At 41.5% G+C, this 15,372-nt stretch overlaps 1 protein-coding gene across 1 annotated transcript in view; it reads left to right on the top strand.

Annotated features, from left to right (window-relative positions):
- The first annotated feature begins 11,844 nt into the window (after positions 1–11,844).
- Positions 11,845–15,372, top strand: part of FRMPD1 (FERM and PDZ domain containing 1) — a 130,285-nt gene continuing 126,757 nt past the window's right edge. Inside the window, exon 1 of the mRNA XM_032636366.1 lies at positions 11,845–11,947. The gene's annotated coding sequence lies outside the window, so the exon portion shown is untranslated. The remainder of the gene's footprint in view (positions 11,948–15,372) is intronic.

Here is a 15,372-nt window from a genome sequence, read left to right as displayed (position 1 = left end):
CAGCTCCGTTTTTCTTTCTCAGGATTGCTTTGGCTATTTGGGGCCTTTTGTATTTCCATACAAATTGTGCAATTTTTTGTTCTAGTTCTGTGAAAAATGCCATTGGTAGTTTGATAGGGATTACACTGAATCTATATATTGCTTTGGGTAGTATAGTCATGTTCACAATTTTGATTCTTCCAATCCAAGAACATGGTATATCTCTCCATCTGTTGGTATCATCTTTAATTTCTTTCATCAGTGTCTTATTATTTTCTGCATACATGTCTTTTGTCTTCTTAGGTTTATTCCTAGGTATTTTATTCTTTTTGTTGCAATGGTAAATAGGAGTGTTTCCTTAATATCTTTCAGATTTTTCATCATTAGTGTATAGGAATGCAAGAGATTTCTGTGCATTAATTTTGTATCCTGCTACTTTACCAAATTCATTGATTAGCTCTAGTAGTTTTCTGATAGCATCTTTAGGATTCTCTATGTATAGTATCATGTCATCTGCAAACAGTGACAGCTTTACTTCTTTTCTGATTTGGATTCCTTTTTTTTCTCTGATTGCTGTGGCTAAAACTTCCAAAACTATGTTGAATAATAGTGGTGAGAGTGGGCATCCTTGTCTTGTTCCTGATTTTAGAGGAAACGGTTTCAGTTTTTCACCATTGAGAATGATGCTGGCTGTGGGTTTGTCATATATGACCTTTATTATGTTGAGGTAGGTTCCCTCTCTGCCTACTTTCCAGAGAGTTTTTATCTTAAATGGGTGTTGAATTTTGTCAAAAGCTTATTCTGCGTCTATTGAAATTATCAAATGGTTTTTATCCTTCAATTTGTCAATATGGTGTATCACATTGATTGATTTGCGTATATTGAAGAATCCTTGCATTCCTAGGATAAACCCCACTTGATCATGGTGTATGATCCTTTTAATGTGCTCTTGGATTCTGTTTGCTAGTATTTTTTTTTTTTTTTTTTTTTTTTTGCGGTATGTGGGCCTCTCACTGCTGTGGCCTCTCCCGTTGCGGAGAGGGGGGCTCACGGGTCCAGCCGCTCCGCGGCATGTGGGATCTTCCCAGACCAGGGCACGAACCCTTGTCCCCTGCATCAGCAGGCAGACTCTCAACCACTGCGCCACCAGGGAAGCCCTGTTTGCTAGTATTTTGTTGAAGATTTTTGCATCTATGTTCATCAGTGATATTGGTCTGTAGTTTTCTGTTTTTGTGACATCTTTGTCTGGTTTTGGTATCAGGGTGATAGTGGCCTCATAGAATGAGTTTGGGAGTGTTCCTCCCTCTGTTATATTTTGGAAGAGTTTGTGAAGGATAGCTGTTAGCTGTTTTCTAAATGTTTGATAGAATTCGCCTGTGAAGCCATCTGGTCCTGGGCTTTTGTTTGTTGGAAGACTTTTAATCACAGTTTCCATTTCAGTGCTTGTGATTGGTCTGTTTATATTTTCTATTTCTTCCTGGTACAGTCTCGGGAGGTTGTGCTTTTCAAAGAATTTGTCCATTTCTTCCAGGTTGTTCACTTTATTGGCATATAGTTGCTTGTAGTAATCCCTCATGATTCTTTGTATTTCTGCAGTGTCAGTTGTTATTTCTCCTTTTTCTTTTCTAATTCTGTTGATTTGAGTCTTCTCCCTTTTTTTCTTGCTGAGTCTGGCTAGTGGTTTATCAATTTTGTTTATCTTCTCAAAGAACCAGCTTTTAGTTTTATTGATCTTTGCTATTGTTTCCTTCATTTCTTTTTCATTTATTTTTGATCTGATCTTTATGATTTCTTTCCTTCTGCTAACTTTGGTTATTTTTTGTTCCTTCTCTAACTGCTTTAGGTTTAAGCTTAGGTTGTTTATTTGAGATTTTTTTTGTTTCTTGAGGTAGGATTGTATTGCTATAAACTTCCCTCTTAGAACTGCTTTTGCTGCATGTCTTGGGTTTTGGGTGTTCGTGTTTTCATTGTCATTTGTTTCTAGGTATTTTTTGATTTCTTCTTTGATTTCTTCAGTGATCTCTTGGTTATTAAGTAGTGTGTTGTTTAGCCTCCATGTGTTTGTATTTTTTACAGTTTTTTTTCCTGTAATTGATATCTAATCTCATAGCGCTGTGGTTGAAAAAGATACTTGATATGATTTCAATTTTCTTAAATTTACCAAGGCTTGATTTGTGACCCAAGATATGATCTATCCTGGAAAATGTTCCATTAGCACTTGAGAGGAAAGTGTATTATGTTGTTTTAGATGGAATGTCCTATAAATATCAATTAAGTCCATCTGGTTTAATGTGTCATTTAAAGCTTGTGTTTCCTTACTTATTTTCATTTTGGATGATCTGTCCATTGGTGAAAGTGGGGTGTTAAAGTCCCCTACTATGAATGTGTTACAGTTGATTTCCCCTATGTTGAGTGCATAAATATTTACAATTGTTATATCTTCTTCTTGGATTGATCCCTTGATCATTATGTAGCGTCCTTCTTTGTCTCTTGTAATAGTCTTTATTTTAAAGTCTATTTTGTCTGATATTAGAATTGCTACTCCAGCTTTCTTTTGATTTCCATTTGCATGGAATATCTTTTTCCATCCCCTCACTTTCAGTCTGTATGTGTCTCTAGGTCTGATGTGGGTCTCTTGTAGACAGCATATATATGGATCTTGTTTTTGTATCCATTCAGCCAGTCTGTGTCTTTTGGTTGGAGCATTTAATCCATGTACATTTAAGGTAATTATCAGTATGTATGTTCCTATGATCATCTTCTTAACTGTTTTGGGTTTGTTTTTGTAGGTCTTTTCCTTCTCTTGTGTTTCCTGCCTAGAGAAGTTCCTTTAACATTTGTTGTAAAGGTGGTTTGGTGGTGCTGAATTCTCTTAGCTTTTGCTTGTCTGTAAAGGTTTTAGTTTCTCCATTGAATCTGAATGAGATCCTTGCTGGGTAGAGTAATCTTGGTTGTAGGTTTTTCCCTTTCATCACTTTAAATATGTCCTGCCACTCCCTTCTGGCTTGCAGAGTTTCTGCTGAAAGATCAGCTGTTAACCTTATGGGGATTCCCTTGTATGTTATTTGTTGCTTTTCCCTCGCTGCGTTTAATATTTTTTCTTTGTCTTTGATTTTTGATAGTTTGATTAATATGTGTCTTGGTGTGTTTCTCCTTGGATTTTTCCTGTATGGGACTCTCTGTGCTTCCTGGACTTGGTTGACTATTTCCTTTCCCATGTTACGTAAGTTTTCAGCTATAATCTCTTCACATACTTTCTCAGACCCTTTCTTTTTCTCTTCTTCTTCTGGTACCCCTATAATTTGAATGTCGGTGCGTTTATTGTTGTCCCATAGGTCTCTGAGACTGTCCTCAATTCTTTTCCTTCTTTTTTCTTTATTCTGCTCTGTGGTAGTTATTTCCAGTATTTTATCTTCCAGGTCACTTATCCGTTCTTCTGCATCCGTTATTCTGCTGTTGATTCCTTCTAGAGAATTTTTAATTTCATTTATTGTGTTGTTCATTGTTGTTTGTTTGCTCTTTAGGTCTTCTAGGTCCTTGTAAACGTTTCTTGTATTTTCTCCATTCTATTTCCAAGATTTTGGATCATCTTTACTATCATTACTCTGAATTCTTTTTCAGGTAGACTGCCTGTTTCCTCTTCTTTTGTTTGGTCTGGTCAGTTTTTACCTTGCTTCCTCATCTGCTGCATATTTCTCTGTCTTCCCATTTTGCTTGACTTACTGCATTTGGGGTCTCCTTTTCACAGGCTTGAGGTTCGTTGTTTCTGTTGTTTTTGGTGTCTGCCCCCAGTGGGTAATGTTGGTTCAGTGGCTTCTGTAGGTTTCCTGGTGGAGGGGACTGGTGCCTGTGTTCTGGTGGATGAGGCTGGATCTTGTCTTTCTGCTGGGCAGGGCTGTGTCCAGTGGTGTGTTTTGGGGGTGTCTGTGACCTTATTCTGATTTTAGGCAGCCTCTCTGCTAATGGGTGGGGTTGTGTTCCTGTCTTGCTAGTTGTTTACCATGGAGCATCCAGCACTGGAGCTTGCTGGCCATTGGGTAGAGCTGGGTCTTAGAGTTGAGATGGAGATCTCTGGGAGAGCTCTCACCGATTGATATTACGTGGGACCGGGAGGTTTCTGGTTGTCCAATGTCCTGAACTCGGCTCTCCCACCTCAGAGGCTCAGGCCTGACACCTGGCCGGATCACCAAGACCCTGTCAGCCACACGGCTGCCTTGAGTCACGTGTACTGTGTCCAGGTGGTCTCAACACCACAGTGCTCTCTCGGGGCTGCCTCCTTGAAGTAGCTCCCACTGTGGAAACTGGGCAAAATGCACATCCCAAAGATGAAGGAGGAGGATACATACTATTTTAACTTACATTTTCTATTTAAGCTGTATTGACTATCTTTCTATATCTTTATATATTCTTCTAAATATCATTAATGATGGCTCTATGGTATTCTTTATATGGAAGTACCATAATTTATTTAATTAACCTCTACCTTTGAGTGTTTAGATTGTGTCCATATTTTCTCTATAAATAATACTCTGAGGAACATCCTTGTAACACAATCTTTGTGCACCCTTAACAATTTTTTTGATCATTATAATTATTACCTTAAATTCAGAGTTCTCAATTTTTCCCAGTGACCCTTTTTTTTTTTCTAAGGGAAAAAAGCACTCTCTAGCCAAGAGTGTATGTGTGAGATCTCTAGACCTCTGGGAACTACACACATGGGATGGGAAATTTTGTTTGTCTTCAGAAGAGGTTTTCTTCCTTGTGCTATAAGTTCTTATTATTTTGCAGCAGGAAAAGTAAAATGTATTCTAGGGTTTAGTTTGCATTGACAGTATTTAGAGTGCATAATAATTACCAGCCATCTCCTTGCAGAGGTTTGAGGGTTGATTTTGCCACCACTCCCACCTCATCCCCATTACACAAAAACACACATAGTATGTCGTAGAAATGTGCTTATACACAGCTGGATATAGTTTCTTGCCTATCAATAAATATGCAGTGCCTGTTGTATAATAGGTGCTCAATTAATATTTATCAAGTGAAAGAAAGAGGTAGAAGGGAAGAAATAATCTTTTATTGATTCAGTGATCACAGATCAACCTTTGTTAGATTTGCCCTCTTCCCATATCAGAAGACCTTTGCAAAAGCTGGAAATGAGCTCCTTATATTTTTAACCCCTGCAGGAAAGAAAGATGAGGCTACCAATATCCATTCTCCACACCCTGTCCCCGGCATTTTCAAGATGACACACCTGACTGATCAAAGCCAACAAGTAGATACCTACAAGCATATTTTCTCATCTTAGAAAACACAGAGCTTCCTGAAGGTAGGAATACATTTTGTTCTTGCATATCAAAGTTGAATTGCTATACGTTGTTTGTACAAATTGTGAGTGAAGGAACATGCCAATCTACCCATGTGTAATACTTAGAATTCATCTGGGGAGAATAAAGGCCAGGCCTTAATCTGTGAAAACTTATCCTAACCATTTTCTCCAGAGAGTCTCAAAATCTCAGGTCTGGAATGCCCTGAAAGGCCATCCATGCCTTCTCTGATGCTGGGCCCCCACCTCTAACATCCTGCTTCTGCTTGAGCATCTCTAGTGATGAAGAGCTCACTACTTTAATGGGCAGTTCCATTCATCTTTGGATAGGCAGCTCTTCTTGTTAGAGCCAAAATCTGCCTCTCCATACCATATTCTCACTGGTCCCAGTAATGTCCTCCAGAGTGTCAAAAGCAAATCTGATCATTCTTCCTCATGAATATATAAAAGGCAGCTTGGGTCTTCTTTGATACTTGTTTTCTCCAGGATAAAAATAATGTTTGAAAAATTCTCTTAAAACTTTGCAGTTTTCCCTTACCCACAGCCTTCACTTTTCTAGTTAGCAATGATGGACTGATTTACTCTGAGCTCTCTGGCGCTACATCCCCACCCCTCCCCACCCCCCGCTTCCCCCTCCCCACAACCAAAGGGAACATATTGGGTCCCTGGCAAAGACCTATAGGATTCAAAGCCAGAGACTCTCTACTCCTTACTCAGAGATTGTCAGTGAACAAGAAGTGTGTGCCTGGGTTATCTGTCTGTTCCCTCAGGTCTCTCACAGTGGTGGATGGAATTCCCTGACCATCCATGTTATATCCTGGCTTTTGCTCTATGAAGTGAAGGGCAGCTCTAGGAAGTATTTAGGAGAGGCAGCGTGGCTGCAGTAGAAAAAGCATAGGCTTTGGAGTGAAGGTTACGTTTAAATTCCAGCTCCTCTATGAAGTTGTTTTGAGACCTTGTGCCAGATATTTAACTTTTCTGGGCTTTTTTTTCTTCGTCTGTAACAGAGGCATCTAATATCTACTGCAGGGTGTCATGTTAAGGGCTAAATAAAATAATGTACTTCAAGTGCCTGGCTTACGGTGGGCATTTTATAAATCATAGCTGCTACTAATCATAAGAAATAATTTTTCACTAGGAAAATTGTGGCTTAGTCATGCTCTAAGTGGAACAAGTAGTTTTTTACTACAACAGTATCTATTATCAGTTGTCTGTCCCATTTGAATTATCTCTGGCCTGTGATTCATGGTAAATGTTTTTATCGAATGGCCTATACCCACAGTACTCTGTCACCTCCTATTCATTCTGCAGCCCGAGAACAGATCAGCCTTCTGGCCTCACCTATTATCTGAAACTGCCTCCTTTAAGGGAAGTCCCTATTGCCACATCCAAGGGACCCAAATAGGCCTCCATCACTCTGCGGCACTTGACACTATTGGTCACACAACCCTTTCAGGAAAGCTCTCCCCTCCTAAGAGATTTCACATTCTTCTGGTTTTCCTCTCTGGATGCTCCATATCCTCCTTCCACACCTTGCTAGGGTCATCTTCTCAATGGTAGCATAATCTAAAGTTTTTTCCTGGACCCTCTTCTCTTCTAGGCTCATGGGCAATTTAATCTGGCTTCAGTTGCCATCCTTAAGCTAATAATTCACCACATATGTGTGGCAAATACTTCTCTCTAGAAACAAAGACCTGTATATCCAACCAACCTCTTGACTTCACTGTCTCCTTGGTTGTCCCATGGGTACTTCACACTCTACCGTTGAAAGTGCAACCAATTATCTTCCCCTCTAATCGAGCTTAACTCATATGCTCTGTTGCTTAATGATTGACACCACCATACAGTCCCTCCAGTTGCCAAAGCCAAAAATCTGGGAGTCAACCTTGATTCTTCCCTCTTCCTTAGGCTCTATATCTACTTAACGACCAAGTTCTATCAATTCTATCTCCTTAATATCTCTGAAATTCATTATATTCTTTCTATACCTTCCACCACTGCTTTTTCTCAGGCCATCCAGCAGCTGGTCTTCTTTCTTCTGTCTTATCCCTGATAGCACATTTGCCACCCTACAGTCTGTGTGATCTTTCCAAATATAATGTTTATGATGTCAGTCTCCTGTATAAAATACTTTATTTTTTGTTGCCCTCGGAAAAAGTACAAATGCTTTTGGCCCTGTTTAGAAGGCCTTTTCTTGATCTTGTCCCATTTTCCTCACTAACCTCATCTCTTTCCCTTCTTCTTCCCCCACCTGGTGTCTCTTTACTCTTTCCCTATCCTTCTCTTTTCCTTCCAAATCTCCCACCTCCATCCGCACATACTGCTACTGGCTGTTACCTGAACTCACCAAACTCTTAGTTCTGGGTCTTTTGCACATGCTTTTCTTTCTGATTAAAGTTCTTTTCCCTACCTCTTTCTATCACAAGGACACTGGTGCTGGCAAGTGCCATTTTGGAATCCTCTCTCTAGCTTATTAGCACGGGACCCAGACCTGCCCTTCAGCCTATAGGAACACGTACTGGGACACCGTGGGCCAAGCAGCTAGCAGGGAGGGGTTAAAGCCCCACCCATCAGCAGGTCCACTGCCTTAGGACTCCCTGAGCCCTGAGTTACCTCAGGACCAAGATCTGTACACCAAAATGCCCAAGACCTGGCCCCACTCACCAGTACACCAGCACTAGCCCCAGGACTTCCAGGGCCACACACTCAGCCATTAGGACCCAGCCCTGCCCATCAGCTGGCCAACATCAACTCCAGGACCCCCAGGTCCCTTCAGCCAAAGACCCTAGGACCTGGCTGTACCCAACAGTGGGTGGACACCAGCCCCAGGAACACTGCAGCCCTGCAGCGTGATAGCCTGCCATGTCAGGACCCAGCCTACCCACCAGCAGGCCAGCACCAGCCCCGGGACCCCCAGGGCTCTGGCCCCGCCCACCAGCAGGCTGACCCCAACTCTGGGACCCCCAGGGCCATGCATCCAGAGACCCCAGGACCTGGTTCTACCCACCAGCAGGCCTACACCAGCTCCAAGACACCTTGGGCTCCTCAGCCAGCCACCCTGGGAATCAGCTCCACTTACCAATGAGCCAACACCAGCTTTGGGACACCCCAGACCTCACAACCAGCCATGTCAGCAACTGGCCCTGCCCACCAGCTGGCTAACACTAGATCTGGAACCCCCCAACCTTACAACCACCCACCCGTGGGACCCACCCACCATTGGGCCAGCACTAGCCCTGGGACCCCCGGGGGCTCTATAGTCAGCCACCTTATGACTGGGCCCCACCCACCAGTAGCTGGCAGACTGCACAGGCAGGACCTGGCAACAAACTGGACTGGGGGCCAGCCATGCCTAACAGACACCCCCCACAACAGCAGTCAGCCTGTCACGACAGAAGGGCCCATGCAGCCCACAGAGGGAGCACCCCTGGAGCATAGAGTTCTGGGGAGTATGCTACTGCTGCCTACAAGAGGCTCATTTTAGATCTAAAGACACACATGACTAAAAGTGAGAGGATGGAAAATGCTATTCACTGCAAGTGGAAGTGAAAAGAAAGCCAGGATAGCAATATTTATATCAGACAAAATACAATTTAAAACAAAGACTGTTATAAGAGACAAAGAAGGACATTACATTATGATTAAGGGATCAATCCAAGAAGAAGATATACAATTGTAAATATATATGTACCCAACATAGGACCACCTAAATACATAAAGCAAATATTAACAGACATAAAGGCAGAAGTTAATAGTGACACAACAATAGCAGGGGACTTTAACACCCCACTTATATCAATGGACAGATCATCCAGACAGAAAATTGGTAAGGAAACACTGGCCTTAAACAACACATTAGACAAAATAGACAATAGATATACATAGAACATTCCATACAAAAGCAGAAGAATACACATTCTTTTTAGGTGCACATGGAACATTCTGCAGGATAGATCACATGCTAGGCCACAAAACAAGTCTCAATAAATTTAAGAAGATTGAAATCATATCAAGTATCTTTTCCGACCACAACAGTATGAGACTAGAAATCAACTATATCTTCAATAAATGGTGTTGGGAAAACTGGACAGCTACATACAAAAGAATAAAACTGCATTACTTTCTCATACAATGCACAAAAATAAATTCAGAATGGATTAAAGTCTTAAATATAAGACCTGAAACCATAAAACTTCTAGAAGAAAACACAGGTGGTATACTCTTTGACATTGGTCTTGGTAATATTTTTTTGGATATGTCTTCTCAGCCAAGGGAAACAAAAGCAAAAAAAAAAAAAAAAGGGAACTACATCAAACTAAAATCTTTTGCACAGTGAAGGAAATTATCAACAAAATGAAAAGGCCATCTACTGAATGGGAGAAAATATTTGCAAATGATATAGCTGATAAGGTGTTAATATACAGAATATACAAAGAACTCATACAATTCAACATCTCCCCCACCCCCGCAAAACCAACCCAATTAAAAAATGGGCAGATCTGGATAGACATTTTTCCAAAGAAGACATACAGTTGACCAACAGGCATATGAAAAGATGCTCAACATCACTAATCATCAGGGAAATGCACATCAGGACTACAGTGAGCTATCACCTCACACCTGAAAGAATGGCTATTATCAAAAAGACAACAAATAACAAGTGTTGGTGAGGATATGGAGAAAAGGAAACCCTTGTGCACTGTTGATGCGGATATAAATTGGTGCAGCCACTATGGAAAATAGTATGGAGATTCCTCAGAAAATTAAACGTGGAACTACCATACAGCCCAGCAATTCCACTTCTGGGTATTTATCTGAAGAAAATGAAGACACTAGAAAAGATATATCCACTCCTATGTTCATTGCAGCATTATTTACGATATCCAAGATATGGAAGCAACCTAAGTGCCCATTGATAGATGAATGGATAAAGAAGTGGTATATATACACAATGAAATATTACTCAGCCATAAAAAGAATGAAATCTTGCCATTTCTGACAATGTGAATGGGCCTAGAGGGTATTAAGCAAAGTGAAATAAGTCAGAAAGAAAGAGACAAATACCATGTGATTTCATTTATATGTGGAATCCAAAAAACAAAACAAACAAAACAGACACTGAGAACAAATTGTGGCTTCCAGAGAGGAGGGGGTTTGGGAGAGGAGAGAAATAGGTGAGGGATATTAAGAGGTACAAAATTCCTTTGTAAAATAAATGTGTCACAGGTATAAATGTACAAAGTGGGGGATATAGTCAATAATTATATAATGTTTTTGTATGTGAACAGATCACTTATTGTGGTGATCATTTTGAAATATTGAATCACTATGTTGTGTAACAGGAACTAATGTAGTCTTATAGGTCAATTATGCTTCAAAAACAAACAAAAAAACTCATAGAAAAGAAGATCAGATTTGTGGTTACCAGAGGTGGAGTGTGGAGGTGGGATAATTGGATGAAGGCAGTCAAAAGGTACAAACTCCCAGTTACAAGATAAATAAGTACTAGGGATATAATGTACAACATGATAAATATAATTAACACTGCTGTACATTATATAGGAAAGTTGTGAAGAGAGTAAATACTGAGTTCTCATCACAATGAAAAAATATTTTTTCTATTTCTTTAACTTTGTGTCTACATGAGATGATGGATGTTCACTAAACTTATTGTGGTCATCATTTTATGATGTATGTAAGTCAAATCATTATGCTGTTCACCTTCAATGTATACAGTGCTATATGTCAATTATATCTTAGTAAAATTGGAAGAAATAACTTAAAAATAAATAAAATTTTAAAAAGCCTCCACTAACTCTCCTGTGCTGGCTTAGCTGCTGCTTCTATGCGTCTACATGACCTGTTCCTACTCCCATCAAGGTGTCAAAGCACTTAGCGCAATATCTTGCCATTATGTACTTCCCTGCCACTTAAAAAGGATAGCAGTCATGTCTTGCTCATTTTTAAATCTCTGATGCTAGCATAGTGCCTAGCAAATGGGAACTGTTCAGTAAGTATCTCCTAAGTTATGTTTATTGTTAAATAAGTTGATTTTGGGGAACAGTACCAAAGTTTTTGTTGTAGGGTAACCTGAAATTATAGGCTTGGAAAAGGAACTTAAAAGTTTCAGACATTATAAATGACTCGTAGGTTCTGCTTGCTTCTCAACCTGATGGACTTGGCAGACATTCAATGATGGATACACATGAACATCGCATGCGTCCCAACACAGTGTGTGTTTCCAAGAGAGTCACATGACACTCATTCCTCTGCAGGTAAAGAGCCCTGGGCCAGCTGAGCTAGGTTAGTTCACTCTGGGTGAGCCTTACAGGCTGCTGGCACACCTCAGGAGAGTGTGGACTGTGTGTCAAGTGCACGATAGCCAACTAGGGCAGAGAGCATGGGAACCGGTTGGAAGAAGAATGACACCACAGGGAGATGAATCTCCCATTCAGCAATTCTAGTCCCAGCTCTTTCATTAATGAGCTGTGTGACCTTGAACAAGCGTCTTCTTCTTTTTGGCTCCAGTGTCCATACTTGTCAATGAGGGCTTGGATTGGCTGGGCTCCAAAATCCCTTCCAGGATTGATGCTCTGGGATTTTGTGATCAGTGTGAAGACTGCAGACATCAGTGGAAGGAAGCAGGTAAGTGTGTATTAGGAGCATGTGGCAACTGACCCATCGGTTCCAGGCCTTCAGCAGTCTTCAGCAAAGGGAGCCAAGCTAGGACAGAGATTTGCTTTAGGTCACCCTGGAAGTAGAGACCTCTGGGGCGCAGTAGCTCACCATCGTGTCTTAAGGCTCTAAGTCAGGTCTGTCAGAAGGAAGCGTTTCCAGGGATTGGCATGGGGGTAGGTGGGTGGCGGAGAAGTGTTAATTTTCACTTAACAGTAAAATTACCACATTTGGGGAAAGTTTTTATGTTTATTGACCAATAATTTTGATCATTTTCTTTGCATTGAAATTATCCAAAGTTTAAGTGTTGGAAATGACTCAAAGAGTACCACCTGGGGCTTCCCTGGTGGCGCAGTGGTTGAGAGTCCGCCTGCCGATGCAGGGGACACGGGTTCGTGCCCCGGTCCGGGAAGATCCCACGTGCCGCGGAGCAGCTAGGCCCGTGAGCCACGGCCACTGAGCCTGCGTGTCCGGAGCCTGTGCTCCGCAACGGGAGAGGCCACAACAGTGAGAGGCCTGCGTACCACAAAAAAAAAAAAAAAAAAAAAAAAGAGTACCACCTGGAACTTAGCTGAGGCAGGCATGACAGCAGTGCAGTGTTTTTGAACGGAACTGTTAAGTGGGTGAATTGAGATTTTTTGAGGCTATGAACCATCAAGTCATAGAAATTCAGATTTGCCTTAGCCAAGTAAAAAAATCCAGTTTATTCTGAATTCTTAAATGGGTGGTAGTGGCTTTGATAATTGTATTAAAGACTCCTTGGGAAGCATAAAGAAAAGTATATATATGTGTTTAATTGAATAAATACTCATAACCAACTGTTTCTAGTTGATTAGCTCTAGTACTTGGCAGAGAATTTAGGGTGATAAAGAAAAAAATAACATTATGATTTTTAAAAATCCTGGGAATATTCTGTTTGGTCATGATTCACTGGTGTCAGAATTTCTGAGAGGTGTATGGAAACTCCCATCTTTGTCCCTGAAAGAACTGGAAATACATGAGTACAAGGTGTGCTCGGGAACTCGAGCTTCTGGCTCAAGGTGACTCCTTTCAAATCTGGTCCTTCCTTTGTGTTGACCAAGAGTTTCCTCAGCTTCTTAGAAAAATGCTTGTGTAATGATTCACTTTGGTTCTGAAAAGATAGATGCATAGTCGCTTAACTTCTTGAAGGTGTTTGGATTTGAATCCTAGTGGACAAAGCACAAGCCAAATGTTGGTGTGGAGAAGTGCCATTTCTAGCTCTCAGAATGGAGGTGGGCCAGGAGCAAAGAAAAGCACCTCCTGAGAAATGAGGGGACCAGCCAGATGCAGAAATGGGCCTCCAGGAAGAGCAGCCAAAACACAAAAATAGTAATAATTAAATTTGCTGAGTATTTACTCTGTGTCAAGCAGGATTCCAAATCATAATGATCATAATCAGAATTATACTATTAATAGTTCTCACACCAGCCCTCTGAGGCAGGCTCTCTTATTTCCATTTTCTAAATGGAAAACTCAGGTACAGAGGTTAAATATTCACCCAAGGAAAATTAGGTGGTAACTGTAGAGCCAGGATACAAACTCAGGTAGTTGGGCTGCAGAGTCGTTGCTGTTAACTACCTGTGCCCTGGTGCATCTCTAACCTTTCAAGGTCATATACAACTCTCATTCTGTATCTCCAGCATCCGGTCTGGGGCTGGGAAGGTAATGGGCTTTGTTGAGTGTTCCTGAGCTGAATGGAACCAAGCAGACTCAGCCTGTGCCCACCTGGAGTCTGTGGGAGGCTCTGTTTGACTCAGCACAGTACTTGAGAGGAGCAGAATGCTAGCCAGTCCCTGGGGGCTGGCAGCAGAAGCCCAGTCCAGCCAGCTGATGTGGGATCGTGGGCAGGATCCCCTCTCACTGAACAGAAACAGGAAGGAAAACCATGGGTACACAGGAGCCCAGAGCTGGGGGTGTGAAGAAGCAGCCTGCTGGTTCCATAGATTTACGGGAACTCACTGCACCAGCCCCTATACTGGGCACTGGCCACTGTGGATACAGAGTTGGATTGTCCACATTCCATGCCCTGGAGGAGCTCCGTGTTAGTACTGGGAAAGGCTACCTATCTGATAGGAGCCAGGAAATTGCCTTAGGACCCCTGTCCTACTTTGTAGGGCCAGACGAGGTTAATTCTCAATTCTATTGTCTCTCTTGTGGAGTTTTAAAATTCAGCTCACTGCCATTAACTGGATTCAGGAGATGGGTTATATAACTTTCAGATCTCTCGAACTTTCTGGATCAAGAATGTAGGACTATGAATAGCCAAAGCAATCTTGAGACAGAAAAACTGAGCAGGAGGAATCAGGCTCCCTGACTTCAGACTATACTACAAAGCTACAGTAAACAAGACAGTATGGTACTGGCACAAAAACAGAAATATAGATCAATGGAAAAGGATAGAAAGCCCAGAGATAAACCCACACACATATGGTCACCTTATCTTTGATAAAGGAGGCAAGAATATACAATGGAGAAAAGACAGCCTCTTCAATAAGCGGTGCTGGGAAAAGTGGACAGCTACATGTAAAAGAATGAAATTAGAACACTTCCTAACACCATACAAAAAATAAACTCAAAATGGATTAAAGACCTAAATGTAAGGCCAGACGCTATAAAACTCTTAGAGGAAAACATAGGCAGAACACTCCATGACATAAATCACAGCAAGATCCTTTTTGACCCACCTCCTACAGAAATGGAAGTAAAAACAAAAATAAACAAATGGGACCTAATGAATCTTAAAAGCTTTTGTACAGCAAAGGAAACCATAAACAAGATGAAAAGACAACTCTCAGAATGGGAGAAAATATTTGCAAGCAAAGCAACTGACAAAGGATTAATCTCCAAAATATACCAGCAGCTTATGCAGCTCAATATCAAACAACCCAGTCCAAAAATGGGCAGAAAACCTAAATAGACATTTCTCCAAAGAAGATATACAGATTGCCAACAAACACATGAAAGGATGCTCAACATCACTAATCATTAGAGAAAAGAAAATCAAAACTACAATGAGGTATCACCTCACACCAGTCAGAAAGGCCATCATCAAAAAATGTACAAACAGGGCTTCCCTGATGGCGCAGTGGTTGAGAGTCCGCCTGCCGATGCGGGGGACACGGGTTCGTGCCCGGGTCTGGGAGGATCCCGCATGCCACAGAGCGGCTGGGCCTGTAAGGCATGGCCGCTGGGCCTGCGCGTCCGGAGCCTGTGCTCTGCAACGGGAGAGGCCACAGCAGTGAGAGGCCCACGTACCGCAAAAAAAAAAAAAGTACAAACAATAAATGCTGCAGAGGGTGTGGAGAAAAGGGAACCCTCTTGCACCACTGGTAGGAATGTAAATTGATACAGCCACTATGGAGAACAGTATGGAG

Source organism: Phocoena sinus, chromosome 6 (genome assembly GCF_008692025.1).
Source record: "Phocoena sinus isolate mPhoSin1 chromosome 6, mPhoSin1.pri, whole genome shotgun sequence".
Taxonomy (NCBI): Eukaryota; Metazoa; Chordata; class Mammalia; order Artiodactyla; family Phocoenidae; genus Phocoena; species Phocoena sinus.
This window is presented reverse-complemented; position numbering and strand designations above follow the sequence as displayed.